Genomic DNA, 19,877 nt, shown 5'->3' on the forward strand with positions numbered 1-19,877 from the left:
GTTGAAACTATACACGTTGAGTTGATCGGCGAGATGAACAAAATCTGCCGAACTGCTTGGCGGTTCGCATAACGTCCCCATTCCGCCTTTAACTGAATACTTTATGTATTGATCGATCTATGATTTTTGGCGGTCAGTTTAATTTGCAAAATGCCCTCGGTGACTCGCCGAAGAATCACTTGCTCGCCCTTTGTCTGTGCCCTTGTATCAGTTGTACATCAGTTTCAACAATTGGCCTAACGGGATAAGTATTTCACCAACTAGCTTGGCTAAGCAATTCCACACCCAAAAACACCCTTTTTTTCCTATTTAAAGTTCTATGTAACTTATCCTCGAAGTCGTTGCAGTAATGGCTAGATCAAAAGTCGCAAGGAGAAATGATCCACCTAGGCATATAAGAGCATGAGAGTTTAAGAAAGACGAAAACAAAGCAGAGCTATCCAGACAAAGGAAATACACCAATGAAGCCAGAGCAAAGAGACGAATTCCCATCGGCCCTAATGTGCCTTCATGGTCTCGAAGTTTTGTTAATGCAATACGAGCCTTCGGAGCAGCTCAGGAGATAGATCAGATGATTGCAGTTAATCTTGCTGTAGAGGCCACGACAAAGGCAAATAACGAGGACTCAAACAACAATACTCCGGGGACCATGGTTTTACTTCAGGGAAATGCATTGAATGTCTTGGCAGATAGAGAGACTGCACAGACAGGATCCCTCTTTATCTCTTTCTATGTCTTATCTTTCTTTACTTTGCCTTTTGCATTCTATATTATTTGCATTTGAGGACAAACGTTTTTATTTGTGGTGGGGTGAGGCTCACCTTTTGTGTGCTATTTGTGATTCGTGTTTTGTATATATTTGGGTTGTTCTGTTTAAAATTGTGTTTACACTGCTTTTCGTGGATGTTTGAGCTCATGACTATCTTTTGTTTTTAATTGCAAATGATTTTGACCCTTCCAATTTTTTTTGAATTTTTCGCACATTTTTGCCACCCTTTGTGAGTTAATTGTGGCTGTTCTTTCACAAAAAATTGAGGAGGATCGTAAACCCTAACCCCAAATCTGCCCAATTCCCCAATCCATCCACGCCTTATGGAGATGACTCGTGGATCAAGACCCCAAGTGAAGAGCTGCAGGTCATGACCTACAGGACGGCCAGTAGCCCCATCCACGGACCGTAGGTCCCATGAGTAGGTCATGCCTGCAACCTGCCCATATCTCGGCCAAGGTGAGGGTAATTAGGTAAATTCCTAGGTTAGTTATTATTAAGTGAGGCCATTTTATATTGTTTATTTAGACCTATTTAAGACTTTTTAAGCCTTTAATCACCTCATATACTTCATAAATCCCAACTACCCAAATCATAACCAAATTAACCCTCTCCAAAATCTTCTCTCTAAAACTCCATAGAAGAAGAAGATCAAGTTAGGGCTTGAAGAATGAGGCTTTTTCACACAATTTTGTTGGAGTTATTCACCTAAGGTATGGTAGTCTTTGATTCATGGAATTCTTTCTTCCATGGAGTCCTCAAACTCTGAATTTCAAAGTAGGAAATTCTCCAAAACCTAGGGTTTTCACTCCNTGGTTTAGCGAATAGCCAACTTAGGCCAAAAGCCTAAGTTGGCGGTGTGGTGAAAAGGAAAAGGAGAAGTCAAGAAGTGCAAAAAAAAAGTCCCCCCTAGCCCATGGTATTGCATAAGTGTAAACCCCTTCAAAAAAAAAATTGGGTTTCCAAGCAATCCATGAGGGTGAATAAAAAGGTGACTTAGAAGCACTAGAAAAAGAATCGATAAAGAAAAAGAAGGGAATGCCTTGAGAATACCACATCCCACAAAGAAGGAGCCACTGAGCCTAAATGACCATACATTTGCACTCATCCCCATTACAAGCCTTAGAAAGACCTTCTTGAGTAAACCGAATCGAAAGTCGATTGGAAAATAAGGGCAAACCTATAGGTGAAAACATGATTTGTGTTCCTCTTTTTGAGTGTGAGCGTTGCATCGTATTCCTGATCTTGAATCGATTAACCTTTGTGTGTGAATATGGAATCATTCTTCATGTGAGGGCATTTAGATACTTTTTGTTGAGCTTGAACTTGCACAAGTAGCAAGTATTGCGAGCATGAGAATCTTTGGTAATGGTGTGTCACAGTTTGAATCTTTGAGTACAGAATTGATCTGTGCATAAGTAAATTGAGTCTTGTTGTGTACACTCATGATTGAGTCTTGTGTAGCACTGTTTGAGGCACCCTAGTTTGCTTGAGGACATGCAAAAGTTTAAGTTGGGGGTGTTGATGAGTCCACAAATTGTACTCATTTAGGGCTTTATTTTGATAGAAATAGTGTCCTCGAATGCTTATTTTGTCTTAATATATGATGAGAATTCTTAAGTTTCAAGTATTTGAAGTTTTAGTGGAAGCATGGACGCTTAGGCGCAAAAAGGAACAAAAAGGCTGAAACGAAAAAAGAAGCTGAAGCATGAGCATCGCCAAGACATTTGGTGATTCGCCGAAAGGATAGACTCCGCCCTTTGTTGGAGTATGCGAAGCTCTGAAGGAAGAGGACCAAAAAGGCGATGAAAGGAGCAGTCGGCACTTCGCCGAATAGTTCCGCGAAGCAGTAATATACCGCCCAATGGTCCAGAACGTGAAGATGTTGTAGGCAAGTACTCAACGGCGATGAGACAGAAGAAGGGCGAGTCGCCGAGTCATTCGGCGGACTCGACTAACTTCGCCTAACTATCCGCCTGCACTAATTTCTGATGGCTATAAATACTAAACTCTTTATTAATTTTACAAGTTCTAAACCATTATTATTTATTTATCATAATAGAATAGTACGTTTTTAGATATTTTCTCTCAAGTTTGGAGAGGGTTTTGTGGGAGACTTGAAGAGAGAAGGATTTCATCTTCTCCAAGTTGGAAGTGGGTCTTCTCCATTCTTCTTCTTTGCTTAAATCAAGGTTTAATTTCTTATATTCATTTGATTTTAGTATCATTTTAGGTGTATTTTTTTATTTCTTGATGTGTGGCTAAAAACCCCCATTCTTAGGGTGTGATTTAGCAAATATGTGTTGATATTGTTGTTGGGCTTGCTTGCTGATAGGGTATATGTATTTTAATGGTGATTTCACCTAGTGGTTGTGGTTTAATTTAATGGGTTTGTAGTTGCAAATACAAAACCACCCAAGTGTTTTCGGCTTGCCCGAGAGGGAGGTCGCAAAACCAAGACCACTAGACTGATGGTCTAAGGTGTGTGTCGACATGAGGTCCAGCCCGAGAGGGTGAGCCCTAGTCCCATATCCTAACACTCAACTCGAGAGAGTGAGTGGGGTGAGACGTAGGCTGGGTCTTCATGCGGCAAATGGGTGTCCGAGAGGAACCCATATGAAACGGGGTAAGTTGCCCGAGAGGGAACTTATTTCCATCTAAATCTTAGCCTAGTACCGATTATCTTGCAAATTTCCTATTGAAAACATGTACTTATCTCAACTTGTATTGCGGTCACACCCCAAGAATATTTCCCCATACTTGATTTTCTTGTTAAGTTTTTCTATTTTTCCTACTTGTGAGAAAACCCCCAAATCGATATTTGACACTTTTGTGTCGCCCCCTTTAATTTACTATGTGTTTAATCGTTAGTGTCTTTAGCTACGACTAGTTAGAGCTTAATTTTATTTTTCAATCAATTCTCAAAACCACTCCCTTGGGACACGATCCCAACCTTTAGTTGGGTTACTATACTATCGACGATCGTAGACACTCATACCGTAGGTTAGTGTCGTTGGTCACGATAAGCATCAGTAAGCCAGGTCAAGGGTTCGCTTGGGGCCAACAATGGTTCTCCAGTGCCAGTCCAGCCCAGGGTGTAGGCTCGGGGCATAACATTAGTACTAGAACAAAGGAAGCAGGGTCATAAAAATTCATTTTTGGCAAACGATGAGAGTACTTTCAACTTTAACTAACAAATTCGATAATGTCTAACACACAGTTGTAGGGAAATACAAATAAAAAGAAAATTAGCAGGGTCTAATTATTTTGTCACGATGTAGATTTATCCGAAAAAAATATATTTTATGTTTAGGATTGATGTTTTGGTAAAATTTTGAATGTACCTCTTATTATTGATACAACAAACAGATCTTTCTGACTAAAAATATACTGAAGACTCTTGTGATTGGTTAATACATCTACATGAACACCATAGAGATAGTGACACCATATTTTCAAGGAAAATACTACAACAACCAACTCTAGATCATGAGTCGGGTAATTCTTCTCATAAATCTTAAGTTGTCTGGAAGCATAGGCTATAACTTTGCCATTCTGTATCAATACGCAATCAAGCCCAACTTTGGACACATCACAATAAATAACAAATCCTTGCGAACCTTCTGGTATGGTCAACACTAGGGTCGTAGTCAACCGCGTTTTCAATTCCTGGAAACTATTTTTCACAAGCTTTAGAACATTGAAACTTAGTCATTTTCTGAGTCAACTTAGTCAACAAGGACAAAATTGATGAAAATCCCTCAACAAACCTCCTAGTAACCAACCAATCCTAAGAAACTCCAAATATCAATTGGAGAAGTGGGTCTGTGCCAGTTCTGCACAACTTCAATCTTATGAATGTCAACTTGAATCCCTTCACTAGACACAATGTGGACTAAGAACGCCACAGACTCAAGCCAAAACTGACACTTGGAAAATTTAGCATACAACTCCTTATCTTTGAGAGTTTTGAGAACTATTCTTGTCATGCCCCAAGGCTACCCCTTGACGTAACACAAGACTTAGGATCACGAGTGACCCCAAGCTAACCCTGCGGGCATATCTTAAGCACACTAAGATACTGAAATAAGATAATTCTATGCAGAAGCTTAAAACATGACAAAAAGGAAAATGATGGGGGATATCCATTCTAAATCTGAATATATAAGACTGAGTTCAATGACAACTAAAAGATCAAACTAAAACTAAATCTAATTATGTCTTAATAAAAGCCTCTCACCGCGTAGAGCTGTTGGGACATGACCTCCGCTAACTTCTAGCAAAATTGAAAACTGAAAGAATGAAAATAGAAAGGTAACATGTCAATTATCCTCGAAGAATAAGGACTACTGATACTACTGAACTGGAGATCGGGAACCGATCTATACGTTATCTGGATGCTAAGGACCGGAACCTACATCACGAGAAGATGTAGCACAGAGTATGCGTCAGTACTTGAAAGGTACTGAGTATGCATGATAGGATAAAGCTGAACAAAACATATATCTGAACAAAAAATAAGAGCAATGATATAATCTGAACATGATGTAAATACTGAAATGTACTTAATACTGAACTAACTGAATGCAATGACCAAGTACATGACATGCTGAGACTGAATACTGGACTGTATAACCTGGTCAATGCACTAGAATTTGATTATGGGAGCTACTGTTAACCGACATAAAACCACGAGAGCTGTTTGTGGAGTCCGATGTATCTTCCCATCGAGAGGACCCAATATACCTTGCCAAAGGTATAAAGGAATGACTGGCGTGATCACTAAATATGTTGCCCACAGAGGGGACTTATCCTACGGGGGCATGTAGTTCTGAGACTATGAGGGTGACTGACCCTTAGTCCACTCGGTATTAACCCTACTCCTAACTGATTATGTAAGTAACACATTATGACTGGATTATGTGATACTGAATAGCTCAAAATACTGACATGCTAACTGAAAATGCAACATTAATATGATGATAATGAAACATTCTTAACTAAGGCATGTATATCTGAGTAAACTGACCTAGCAAGTGTAATTCATAAGCTAAATGAATCTACACAACTAGGGTTCTGAGTTTCATGCAAGAAGCTAAGCAACAATTTTGCAAAAACATAATAATATGATTAGGGTTGATCTAACAACTGAATCACAACAATAATATGATATTCTAAAAGCCCTAGGTCTAAACATGATATAGAGAATCAAGAATCTAACTCAATTCTAGGGACCTAATCGATGAAAGGAACCCACTAGTGAAATCCCACATACCTGGTGACAAAATTCACTAAGAAATCTTCAGGGCTGGAACTAGAGAAAACTTGTTGCGTTATTAGAGAAGGCTTGGTCGACTCTTCATCTCTTTTCTCATTCAACTTGATGAATTTTTGGGAGAATGAGTTGACTAGGGTAATTTCTAATTAAGTTATGCAACACCCGGAAAACTAGTAGGTGAAACTAGAGCCTTACATGAGAGTTTTAGAGTTTGATGTGTAATTTAGAATTGTAAAATGGCTTCCCAAACTTAGGATGAAGGGTTTAGGGGTTAAACGTTAAGGTAAGACCCCCCCACCCCCAAGGATCAACCAAGGTTCCTTGAGGAGGACCCTAAAGCCTAACCCCAAATTTGCCCAAAAGTGACCTACGGATGGGACCTACTGGGCGTAGGTCCGTCCACGCCTCGTGGGGATAACTGGTGGGTCAAGACCCCAAGTGAAGAGCTGTAGGTCATGACCTACAGACCTGCAGGAAGGCCAGTAGGCCCTTTCATAGACCGTCCCAGGCTAGGTCATGCCTGCAACGTACTTCCGAAATCGCAGCCAAGGTGAGGGTAATTAGGTAAATTCCTAGGTTAGTTATTATTAAGTGAGGTCATTTTATATTGTTTATTTAGACCTATATAAGACTTTTTAAGCCTTTAACCACCTCATATACTTCATAAATCCCAACTACCCAAATCATAACCAACTTAGCCCTCTCCAATATCTTCTCTTTAAAACTCCGTAAAAGAAGAAGAAGAAGATCAAGTTAGGGCTTGAAGAAGGAGGATTTTTCATACAATTTTGTTGGAGTTCTTCACCTAAGGTATGGTAGTCTTTGATTCATGGAATGATTTCTTCCATGGAGTCCTCAAACTCTCAATTTCAAGGTAAGAAATTCTCCAAAACCTAGGGTTTTCACTCCAAGTCATAGATTCTTCCTAAAAATGTTTTCAATGATTTAATTATCATATATTATGATTTAATTGCTGTTTTATGGTAGTTTGATGATAAAATCTCCCATGAATCCATGAATTCCCCATAACTCTAATTTATGACTTTGTGATGTGGGTGAGTTGTAGTAAGATGAATATTGTGATATTGTTCTTGTAGTAGTTTAATTACTTGAATTATGTTATTATCCATGCCTAATTGTATTAATTCTAGGTGTGTTGGTGAATTATGATTCATGGTCCTTGAAGGGCAAATTGTGAGATTTCGTATAATCATGATGTTTGTTTACATGCTTTGTGAATACATTAAATGTAATGTGATCATGACTATAATGTAATTATGGTTTTGTTGAAAGGCTATTCTCAAATATACACTTGTAAATGATAATGACATGTTGTAAAGGGTTTTCTCAATGTATAATATACATTGAATTGGTAGGCTTAGGGCATCCTCTTCTTGTGTAACTAAAAGTATCTTGACTTAATGAACCTTAAATTGGTAGGCCAATGGCATCCCTTTCATAAATGACTAATAGATTATTCTAGGCTTTGTCTTGAATCTGTAGACTAATGGTATCCCTTTCATGATGAGTCCATTAACTACTATAATGATGAACCTTAAATCGGTAGACCAAATGATATCCCTTTCATGAGGATTCAATGAGCTATTCTAATGATGTACCTTGAATTGGTAGGCCAATGGCATCCCTTTCATATGTGTAATAATGTACCTTGGGTCGGTAGGCCAATGACATTCCTCTCCTATGTAAGAATGTTAAAAGAGAATTAACTACACTGTGAGAGTTTAATGCTTAGCACCAACTGGATATTGTGAGGTGGAAACTCTCCCCATGTTAGGCCAGATTCCTAGTAACAACTTCCTTATCCCATAACTATGTGCCCACATAGGTTATTAGCTAGTGGATCCACCTAGGCTAAATTACTGGTTCTACCGTAGACAAGTAGACCAACCCTCTACGGTATGGGATAGACACCGGATTCCATGATTTGCTCACATGGTCTATATCAGTTAAGTCTTATTCCCATCATGTGAGTTATGTGCTATGGTTACTCAAAAGGTTCTATGAAGTGTGGGTGGGGGTATGAGACTTCATCCATGCATTGCACGAGTAGGCTTTGAGAGTGGCTATGGCGTGCTCCTCAAATGTCATAATGTCTCGTGAAATGAATGTGCTTTTAATGATGCTATTAAGAATGTTGACATGAAGGCTAAGTGTAATAATGAATGCTTAACTTGGATTGTTATTATGAGTTGCTTTCCTTGACATGACTTATTAAATGAGAATGTTCCTTGTCTATGGGTATTAACTAAAGATGGGATCAACGAATGGTAAACATGACTATGGTGGCCTAAAAAGGGATACTTAGTATGAGTGGTATTATGAGATGCCATTCATACATTGCACAAGTATAACTTAGGGTTACCTAAGAGAGATGGTTCTATTATGTTATAATGATTTATATGATGATTATGCTTGTGAGTTATGTTTTTATACTAAAAGTGCATGATGATTCTCAAACTTGTTAAATGCATGCTTTTCAACTAAAATGTTTATTTAGCATGATTTTTGCATGGCAATCATACTTGGTCCATTTTTGTGCTAACCCATATTTCTTCTACATTTTTCACAAAGTGTAGGTTCCGGTTCTTAAGGTGATCTTCTTTTGGATTCAAGCTTGGATCGACTATCTCCTAGCTTGTGGTGAGTCCTCAAGATTTGAGGACGTATGAGTCATTAGTAGTTTCCTTCTTGTCATTTTATGTTTTAGATTATGTTGAAGGGTTGTGACCCACTGTTGATTCAAAGATTGTTTTAGATGGCTAAATGAGACAAGTTAGACTTCCGCTTGCTTTTATAAAAATACCAATTGTATGGATAAAAGTTTTTAAAATTTTGTATCATTTATTTTATCTTATGTTATGAATGCTAAGGGCTTGTATGAGACCCCTATAGGGTTAAGTACGCCGTGTTACATATATGGTGTACCCCTGGGTCGTGACAAACTTGGTAATCTAAGCACAAGGTTTAGAATGATTCTAGGATGATGTCTCATAAGCCACGTCTAGTATAGTCTTGTTCATAGTGTGAAGCATGCCACATTTATGAATGAAAGGCTATAGGATGTTAGGAAACTACACTTCTTTCATTACTCTTAAGTCGTGCCATAGAGTTTAACTCTATAAAGTCCCTCTCCTAACCCTTCTCTTGTGTCTTCAGGAAATGAATACACGAAGGGCTAATGCAAGAAAAATGGAGGGTAACAATGTCAATGAAGAAGCTCCTCGAGTGAATCAAGCTCCTCAAGCTAATCAAGTACCTATTAATCCTCCGGCTATGTCGGATGTGGAAGTTAGGTCGGCTCTTCTAATGTTGGCTCAATCAGTAACAACTCAAGCCCAAGCTATGACGACCCAAGCCAATAGAGATGTTAAGACTCATGTGAAACCTAATGTGAATATCGTGGCTTCTAGATTGAGGGATTTTGTTAGAATGAATCCTCCCGTATTTCTTGGTTCCAAAGTGGGAGATGATCCTCAAGAATTTGTGGATGAGGTTGATAAGGTAGTTGATGCTATGGGGGTGACTTCGGTAGAAAAAGTGGAACTAGCCGCTTACCAATTGAAGGATGTTTCTCAAGTTTGGTATATTCAATGGAAGAAGAATAGGTCGGTATGAGTGGGTCCTATTTATTGGGAGGTATTTAAGAAAACATTTATTGATAGGTTCTTTCTCATGAGTTGAGGGAAACTAAGGTAGAGGAATTTATTAACCTTAGGCAAGGTAGCATGAGTGTTCAAGAGTATGCTTTGAAATTTACCCTACTATCCAAGTATGCTCCATCTATGGTGGCAGATCCGAGGGATGAGATGAGTAGATTTGTGACGGGTGTGTCCGACTTAGTTGGAGAAGAATGTCGTACGACAATGCTTTATGATAAGATGAATATCTCTAGGCTTATGGTGTATTCCTCACAAATTGAGGAGTCCAAACTCAAGAGAAAAAATAGGGAGGTAAAAAGGGCTAGGACCGGTGATGGGAATTTCTATAATGATAAGTCCGATGGGCAAGGTAGACCTAAGTCTAAACAAAGGTATTCCTGCCAAGATTCTTCAAACACTCCTAGGTTTAACCAAGAGAAAGGTAGTGGGTCTCCATTTCCTAAACCTACTTGCACCAAATGTGGAAAGAAACACCATAGGAAGTGCCTAGCCGGTATAAATGGGTGTTGTGGTTGTGGAAAGAGTGATCATCAAGTGAAATATTTCCCTATAGTCTCGGCAAAAAGAAGAGAGGCCAAACATGCTTCTCTTAATGGAACAGTTCCCATTCCTCCAAATTATGGTCGCTTTTATGTACTCCGGTCTAGAGAGGACAAATGAGCCCTTCCAGATGAAGGCACCGGTATATTGGTAACTCCTTATAGATGTAAATGTTTTATTAAGATCCTTATGGGTTTACTCCCAAGGGGGACATAGTATGCTTAGATAGCAAGATTGTTGAGAGTTCTGATATCCTTATCTCTTTCTTCTATTCCTATTCAAGCTTGAGACAAAGAGTTCCTTATGACTTGTTTTATGTTTTGGAGTGATGTGTGATTTAAGTATTTCCATGATGCCCTTATGTTATGCATGTTCTTGATGAAATTATTGTTTAGAAATAAAATGAGTTTTCATGGTTTATGTCCCTCATGTTGATGTGCATTTAGTATGAGTTGGCTATGTGATTCATGAGATGAATTGTTGAACATGCTTAAATGTGCTTTTGAGAGTAATTGCATAATTTACTTCATGATGTTATGATGAACATGCTTTGAGTTAGAGAAAATAGTTCCTCCAATAAAATTGTTAAATGTTGAAGTTTACATGCATAATGGGTTGTGGGATGTAGTTCCTACTTCCTTGTGTTGCATTAAGTATATTGAGATGGAGTTGATGTTTCCTCCTTTGAATTGTGCACTATTTGATGTTTCATGCATAGTGGGATGCTAGTCTTGAGTTTTTAATTTCGAGAGGTGTTTAGACATGTCATTCGAGGACGAATGTTCCCAAGGGGGAGATAATGTAACACCCGGAAAACTAGTAGGTGAAACTAGAGCCTTACGTGAGAATTTTAGAGTTTGATGTGTGGTTTAGAATTGTAAAATGGCTTCCCGAACTTAGCATGAGGGGTTTAGGGGTTAAACGTCAAGGTACGACCCTCCAAGGACCAACCAAGGGTCCATGAGGAGGATCGTAAACCCTAACCCCAAATCTGCTCAACTCCCCAATCCATCCACGCCTTATGGAGATGACTCGTGGATCAAGACCCCAAGTGAAGAGCTGCAGGTCATAACCTACAGGACGGCCAGTAGCCCCATCCACGGACCGTAGGTCCCATGAGTAGGTCATGCCTGCAACCTGCCCATATCTCGGCCAAGGTGAGGGTAATTAGGTAAATTCCTAGGTTAGTTATTATTAAGTGAGGCCATTTTATATTGTTTATTTAGACCTATTTAAGACTTTTTAAGCCTTTAATCACCTCATATACTTCATAAATCCCAACTACCCAAATCATAACCAAATTAACCCTCTCCAAAATCTTCTCTCTAAAACTCCATAGAAGAAGAAGATCAAGTTAGGGCTTGAAGAATGAGGCTTTTTCACACAATTTTGTTGGAGTTATTCACCTAAGGTATGGTAGTCTTTGATTCATGGAATTCTTTCTTCCATGGAGTCCTCAAACTCTGAATTTCAAAGTAGGAAATTCTCCAAAACCTAGGGTTTTCACTCCAAGTCATGGATTCTTCCTAAAAATGTTTTCAATGATTTAATTATCATATATTATGATCGAATTGTTGTTTTATGATAAAATTTCCCATGAATCCATGAATTCCTCATAACCCTAATTTGTTACTTTGTGATATGGGTGAATTGTAGTAAGATGAATACTATGAAATTGTTCTTGTGGTAGTTTAATTACTTGAATGATGTCATTATCCATGCCTAATTGTAGTAATTCTAGGTGTGTTGGTGAATTATGATTTATGGTTCTTGAAGGGCTAATTGTGAGATTCGTATAATTATGATGTTTGTGTACATGCTTTGTGAATACATTGAAAGTAATGTGATCATGACTAAAATGTAATTATGGTGTTGTTGAAAGGCTATTCTCAAATATACACTTGTGAATGATGATGACATGTTGTGAAGGGCTTTCTCAATGTATAATATACCTTGAATTGGTAGGCTTAGGGCATCCTTGTCTTGTGTAACTAAAAGTATCTCGACTTAATGAACATTGAAGTAGTAGGCCAATGGCATCCTTTTCATAAATGACTAAGAATGAATTCAAATTCAATTCATCTCATTAAATTGAGAAATAAAATCAATTTCTTTTCATTTTCTACCCTATGATAATCTCATAAAATTTATCAACTTTTCAATACATTGTGACATTCAATTTTTTTTTAATTATAAAACATTATGAAATTATTATAAACATACCATAGTGTGGATATTCATTACATAATTTCTTAGATATGCTTGCAATTGGATAAGAATGTAGTTGGATAATCTTACAATTGGATAAACTTACAGTTGGGTAAGCTTGCACAAGCAGACAACTATCTATAAATAGGAAGCACATTCAGTTCATTTGTACATCAATTACTCTCTTTATTCATAAATTTCTCAAAATATCATTTACCAATGAATTCTCCAAAGCTAGAGCTTATCAAGTGAGTTTATATTCGATGTCTTTTTTATTTCTTATTTTTTGTCTTGTTTTATAACCACCTTGACATTTTATGCTACTTTCAATTTTCAGTGAGATCAAGAAAGCAGGAAAAAAAGTGGATTTTAAAAGGAAAAGGATCTTCTTAGAATATGATTTGCAGGTTCAATTGATGGAGAGAATAACTTGCTATGCTACTATCGAAGAACGTCATGAACTTCACAAAAAGTTTATTTTAGACAGTGACCAATTGACTACAGAGGTTAATTTTAATTTTACCAAGTATGAATTCATGATATGTTCTAGTAAATTGATTATTAACTTTATTATAACACCTCACTTATGTTATGTTTAGTTTTCCACTCACACACTCGTACATCAATGTACTGACGCCTTTTGGCCTGCATCATTTTATGATGTAGACACAAATAACCAGGATCCGTATCCAGCACCTCGTTGATCTAGTTTAGTTCAGAGTCAGTTGGTGAGCCTCCTTGCTATCCGGAGGACTCCTTTTACTTTGTTTTTACTATTTCAGTTGTTAGGATGATCGGGGGTCTTGTCCTGACATCCCTCTTTGTTTTAGAGGCTTCATAGACGAGTGGTTATAGTTCTTTAGTCTTGCATTTCAAATGTTTTGCTATGAGACTTGAGTAGCCGTTTTGGCTAGTTTGAATGTTTCCTTAAAGACATTCTAAGTTTAATTCATAAGTACCTTATTTGAGATTATTTCTTATGTTTAAGTCTTCCGCTGAGTAAGTAGGCTAGGCCAAGGGTTCGCTTGGGGCCAGCAATGCTTCTCGAGTGCCAGTCCCCCCAGGGTGTAGGCTCGGGGAGTGACACTAAACCCTTGTTAAGTGCAAAGAATCATGTATTTCCTTGTGGTATGTGTTGGGTAGTAATGGGAATTGGTAATGTGTTGACTTGTCCATGTTGAAAAATTCTAATGATGGAAAAAGGGTAATAAAAGACAATGTGATTAATTATTGGTGTGTAATGTTTGAGAATGATTTAAAAGGGTTATTGATTAATTGTTGATGTTGTATCACAGTTGTGTTGTTATGAATTGTGCATTGTTATGAAATGGTCATCTTCTCATTATTTGCGTGAATATGTCATTTGCATTGGTTCTGAGACATGGTTGTGATAAGTGTTATGTGAATTGAGGAAAAATAAGAAGTTAAAGAGGATGTACCATTTCGAGGGACGTGTCGCACGCCGCGACGATATTATATTTCGAGGGACGTGTTGCGCGCCGCGATGGATTCCATTATCGAGGGTCGTGTCGCACGTCGCGATGGATGCATGGACATATATGTCCCCCATGGATTTCGAACTGAGAGACAACGGGTGTGTAGCATTAGGTCAGTCATGCTTCATTATACTTGACATTGCATTTCATTGCATTGCACATCTTTATCATTGGTGAACTTGATCTTGTGTGTTGTTGATCTTGTGGGTGACTTTATGTGAAGCTTGTGATTGATGAATATTGAGCTTGTTGTTGAGAATATGAAATTGTTAAGAGTGTTGTTGTTGAGCTGTGTGTTTTGTAAACTATGAACTGTTAGGTTAGGCTGATTTTATGCAGGTTGTAGTTGTGGAGGTTTGGATGGGGTGTAACGAGTACCTGTATTTTATTCCTTTAGCTTGTGTTTAGAAGTTTACTTGTTGAGTACCGTGTGGTTTGGTACTCACCCCTTGTTTCTACATTTTTGTAGGTTATGAGCCCGGATCTTCGTGATACTTTCTCTTTCTTCTTTTCGAGGCTTCTTGGAGATTTGTGAGGTAGGTGTTTGTCATCTCAGCGGACCTTCTTACTCATATTTATGATCTTGTTCTATTCTAGAAACAATGTCATTTGAGACTTTTGTTTTTCTTTTGAATCAATTGTAATACTTTAGAGGCTTGTACATGTGACAACTAGGTTCTGTGGATATTTTTTTTGTCGAATATAAATTTCTGCATTTTATCGTAATTGTTGAGTTTTAGGCTAACTTGTCTTGGTGGGATACAACGAGTGCCATCACGTCCATATTTAGGTCGTGACATTTTTACCTTTCTTTTAAGAAAAATATTAGTTGCATACTCTCTCTTAGTCACAATAAGATTTCTAACTTAGTAATGTCTGAAACCCTATTCTTTAACTTTATCAAGCTTGCCTTTTCTCCTACATGCTTGAAGGAAGAACACAATTTTTTTGTACCTATCAAAAAATTATTGAGGAAGCAAATTTCACAGTCAAAAATTATTTTTGTTTATTATTTGGCAAAGTAATGTTTTTAACCTAATACTTTAATTTTCAAATAACTAAAAATGACTCTCATAGTATGTACGTAGTTACATTTATTTAGGAAATTAACTATTAAATAATAAACCTCTAAGTAAGAATTAATATAATTTAATTATTTTTTATATAAGATCAAGAGTCTATTTAGAATGAATTCAAATTCTATTCATCTCATTAAATTGAGCAATAACATCAATTTCTTTTCATTTTCTACTCTATCATAGTCTCATAAAATTTATTAACTTTCCAATACATTGTGACATTCAAATTTTATTTTTTTATAAAATATTATGAAATTATTATAAACATACCATAGTGAGGATATTCATTCCATAATTTATTAGATATGCTTGCAATTAGATAAGAATATAGTTGAATAATCTTACAATTGAACAAACTTACAGTTGGGTAAGCTTGCACAAACAGACAACTATCTATAAGTAGGAAGCACATTCAGTTTATTTGTACATCAATTACTCTCCTTATTCATAAATTTCACAAAATATCATTTACCAATGAATTCTCCAAAACTAGACCTTCTTAGGTGAGTTTCTATTCGATGTCCTTTTTATTTCTTCTTTTTTATCTTTTTTTAGAACCACTTTGACATGTTATGCTATTTTCAATTTTCAGCGAGAATAAGAAAGCAGGTAAAGAAGTGAATTTTAAAAGGAAAAGGATCATCTTCTTAGAATATGATTTGCAGAGTGAATTGATGGAGAGAACAACTAGCTCTGCTACTATCAAAGAACGTCATGAACTTCACAAAAATTTTATTGCAGACTGTGACCAATTGACGGCAGAGGTTAATTTAAATTTTACCACGTATGAATTCATGAAATGTTCTAGTAAATTGATTATTAACTTTATCCAGCCTTTTTCTTTTGAAGTGTCAAAAGTGGTTAAACTTAATCGAAATTTCGAAGACAATGGAAGCTTAAAAGTAGTCTTGGCAATGAATATTCCTATGGAGATTGTATATTACAAGATTATTAATTTAGTAGCCAAGGTAGGAGAAACGTCATAGTTTTGTCTGTGAAAATTCTAGTTGTACTACAATGCTCTTTATTGAAATAATTGTTTTTTACATGATTTTAATTTGTAGCTACATTAGTTATATATTTAAAGTCAATCAAACAAAGAAAATGATCTTGTGTTTAGTAAATTTATCACTTACCTAAAAGACTAAAAAAAATTAAGATATTTTAAATACATATTTTACTATTAAATCAAATGAAATACAAATTAAAAATTAGTCAATCTCCGCAACCAATGGTGCCATAACTATTTCATAATTAATTTTCACCATCTTCAAAAATCAAGTCACATATTAGTGCTAGAACAAAGGAGGGCAAATTCATAAAAAATCATTTAACGGTAACAGTTAATGCAAATTTAACTAACAAATTCAATAATATCTAACACACAATTTTAGGTAAATACAAATGAAAAGAAAATTAGTAGAATCTAATTATTTTTTCACGCTGCAGATTTATCCAAACAAAATATTTTTCATTATTAGGTTGGTATTTAGGTAAAATTTTGAATGTACCTCTTACTATTGATACAATATACAAAGGAAAAGTAAACCACAAGCTCATATTTGAAATATATGTCTTTAACCTAATTGATGTTTCCACCGATTTGATACAACAAATCATTAGACCTCCTTCCAATTTTTTTTTTTTAAAAAATAACGTCCTAAGAAAGATAGTTAAAAATTTATCTATGGGGATACTTAAATATTAGGATGATTTAAAGTGATTCCTTAATTAAATTCATGAGCTGTTTTAGGCCTATATGTTTTAGAAAAGATATTGTAATGACCGGGTTATGTCATTATATAAAAGCCAACGGGGAAAAATTTTGGGTCGAAAAACTTTTTCGTAGTAACTTGGAATTTCCCAACCTATTCCAGAGTTGGACGAAATCGGAGTCATCAAGGTGTAGAGAAATCTGGTAACAATCAGGTGATTTATTTATGATTTTGATTTCATGAGTAGGTAGATAAGTCATTAAGGAACCCGTACGACTTTACTAAATTGAATTCGGATGAGTAGAACTTTCGAAATCGATCTTAGCGTGAACAATATTATTTGAGCATCGTTGGTTCAAGGTGTGTTGTGAAATGGGGGTCTTGGAATTATTAAAATAGCTCACTTTTTCGTGTAAGACACTTAGGCGGTGCTTTTAGTCGCATTGGCGGGGACGTTGTAGAGGGGTGGGTGCCACTGTGGCGAGCCTGACACAACTTAAAGTCATAAATAAACCCCAAAACGTCTTTATTCTGCACTTTTTGGTTTTTAGAGCTAAGGAACGAACCCCAGGCGATTCTTGACAGTTTTTCACCATTCTTGAGGCTAAAGGTAAGGTTTTCACTCCCCGAATCCATTTTTCGATTCGTATAACGTAATCTAATGAGTAATTATCGATTGAAAAGGGTTTTGATTTAGAAACTATGGTGCAAAAAGCCCTAGTTTGGATACTTGGGATCATGAGTTTGATCTACGGTTCATAGAATTGTTAGTAATTCGGGTAATTTGTGATTGTTTATTGATTCACGTATTATATTGATTGTTTGTAGACCAAGAATGAGCGAAATGAATTCGAAAAGGGAAGGATCAAGTTTCTTAGGGTTTCAAGCCTATTTCAAGGTAGGTGATGGTTGTGATTCTATGATTGTGTGATGTATGTTTGCTCTTGCTTCATTATGATACATGTATGTATGTGAATGTTGCATTATTGATCACACTTGTTGTAAATGACATAGATGAATGATGAATGCCATGAATCATGACTTAATTGTATGAACTTGAGAATATACTTGGGATTGTGATTGTAGCTTGTTGAATGGATCGGGTGTTGCGTTCCGACACACTAACTTGGATCGGTTGCCACGTTCCGGCATAAACATTCGATCGGGCACCACATTCCGATATGCTAACTGTTTGGGTTTGGGTTCCATGAGAGAACCAATGGTTTGATATAATTGTGTATCTTGTGAAATGTGAAACTGTACCATGTTCGAAAATGTTGTTGATATTTTATTTATTTGGTATATGCATGTTGTTATATTGTTGTAATGGCTTATGTATGTTGCACTTAGTGGGATAGCCGCATAATCCTATCAGTACACTGTGGTTGTGTACTGATACTACAATTGCTCTTTCTTTGTTGAGTATAGAGCATCTTCAAGTGGCTATTGACAGACTCCGTTTAGAAGATCAGTAATCGTCGATCGAATTCAAAGGTGAGCTAGTTCTTCCAGGCTGCCATGAGTTCTCTTGCTATCTATGTCCACATTTCGGACTTGGACTTTCGAGTTAGTTATTAGTTCATTAGTTTGGGGTTGTAACCCTTCTTGTTTAGACTTTTGGTTCATTGTTAGAGTTTTGGTACATTGACTTTCAGGTTCTAGGCATTACTTCCGCAATGTTAGTTTTATTCTTAGACTTTTGTTGGATTTTATGGGAACTCTATTTCTTTCCTTAGTATTTAACTTGCTTCCGTAATTTAAATGCCTTAGTTTTGGATTAGTTGCTTGGTTTGCATTGTAGTAATGGTTCTCCCACCAGAGGGTTAGTATGGGTGCCAATCGCGTGATCTGGGTCGTGACAGATAGAAACTTAATTCTCGGTCAAATATTTAATGACTCCTAACAATTAGATTATTGAATTGTAAGAAAAAAAATGAAAAGATTTGGAAAGTCTAATCAAAATCTCGTACACTTCAAACTAAAATCTGCTTGAATTAGTCATATTAAGAACATCATCATGATTTTTTAAAATATGTACATTCTTGTAAGAACAAAGAAATTAAAAGAATATTTTTTCTTTATGCCTATCTTTCAATTATTTTTTCTAACCCACCCCCCCTTCCATTTACTATCTTTTGATTCGTTTTATTCCTGTCTAAATTTATTTTGGGCTCAAACCCTGATAATCGGTAGTTATTATTGGACGAAAGTTCATTTAAATCCAAAAGGAATGATAATTATTATATGTTTGCTCATTTAAAATTGACTATGTTCAATTATTATTTTTTTTTCTTATTTCAATTTTTTCCGACTCATTAATTCATATAATAATGGAAGTATTGGATCTCATTATTGTCAAGAGATTTTAAAAGATTTAATTTATTAGCTTTGTCTAACTAGTTTAGATACACAGATTCTTAGTTTGCTAATTGAAGAATTTAATGCTCTCGTTTCGAAAATTTTGATTTTCTCGTTTAACTTTATGAAAAAACAGTAGAAAGCTTGATACAAGTAAGAAAACCATGAATACTAATTATTCATTACCAACTTATTGATTTAAATCTATATATGCACCATGTTCAACATTAATTCATATGTTTTTTTACCTTTCTTTTAAGAATAATATTAGTTGCATACTCTCTCTTAGTCACAATAAGATTTCTAACTGACTAATGTCCGAAACCCTATTCTTTAACTTTATCAAGCTTACCTTTTCTGCTACATGCTTGAAGGGAAGACAAATTTTTTGTAACTATCGAAAAGTTATTGAGGAAGCAAATGTCACAATCAAAAAATATTTTTGTTTATTATTTGACAAAGTCATCTTTTTAACCTAATACTTCTATTTTCAAATAACTAAAAATGACTCGCATAGTATCTACGTGGTTACCCTTATTTAGAAAATTGACTATTAAATAATAAACCTTTAAATAAGAATTAATATTATTTAATTATTTGTTATGTAAGATCAAGAGTCTATTTAGAATGAATTCAAATTCTATGCATCTCATTAAATTGAGGAATAAAATGAATTTCTTTCCAATTTCTACCCTATGATAATCTCATAAAATTTATTTACTTTCGAATACATTGTGACATTCAAATATTATTT

The 19,877-nt window shown here is 36.0% G+C and overlaps 1 protein-coding gene across 1 annotated transcript in view; it reads right to left on the reverse strand.

Annotated features, from left to right (window-relative positions):
- The window catches only part of LOC125845029 (uncharacterized), a 901,011-nt gene that overhangs the window by 8,844 nt on the left and 872,290 nt on the right, over positions 1-19,877 (reverse strand). The gene's annotated exons all lie outside the window — the stretch shown is intronic.

Source organism: Solanum stenotomum, chromosome 11 (genome assembly GCF_019186545.1).
Source record: "Solanum stenotomum isolate F172 chromosome 11, ASM1918654v1, whole genome shotgun sequence".
NCBI classification, from domain to species: Eukaryota; Viridiplantae; Streptophyta; class Magnoliopsida; order Solanales; family Solanaceae; genus Solanum; species Solanum stenotomum.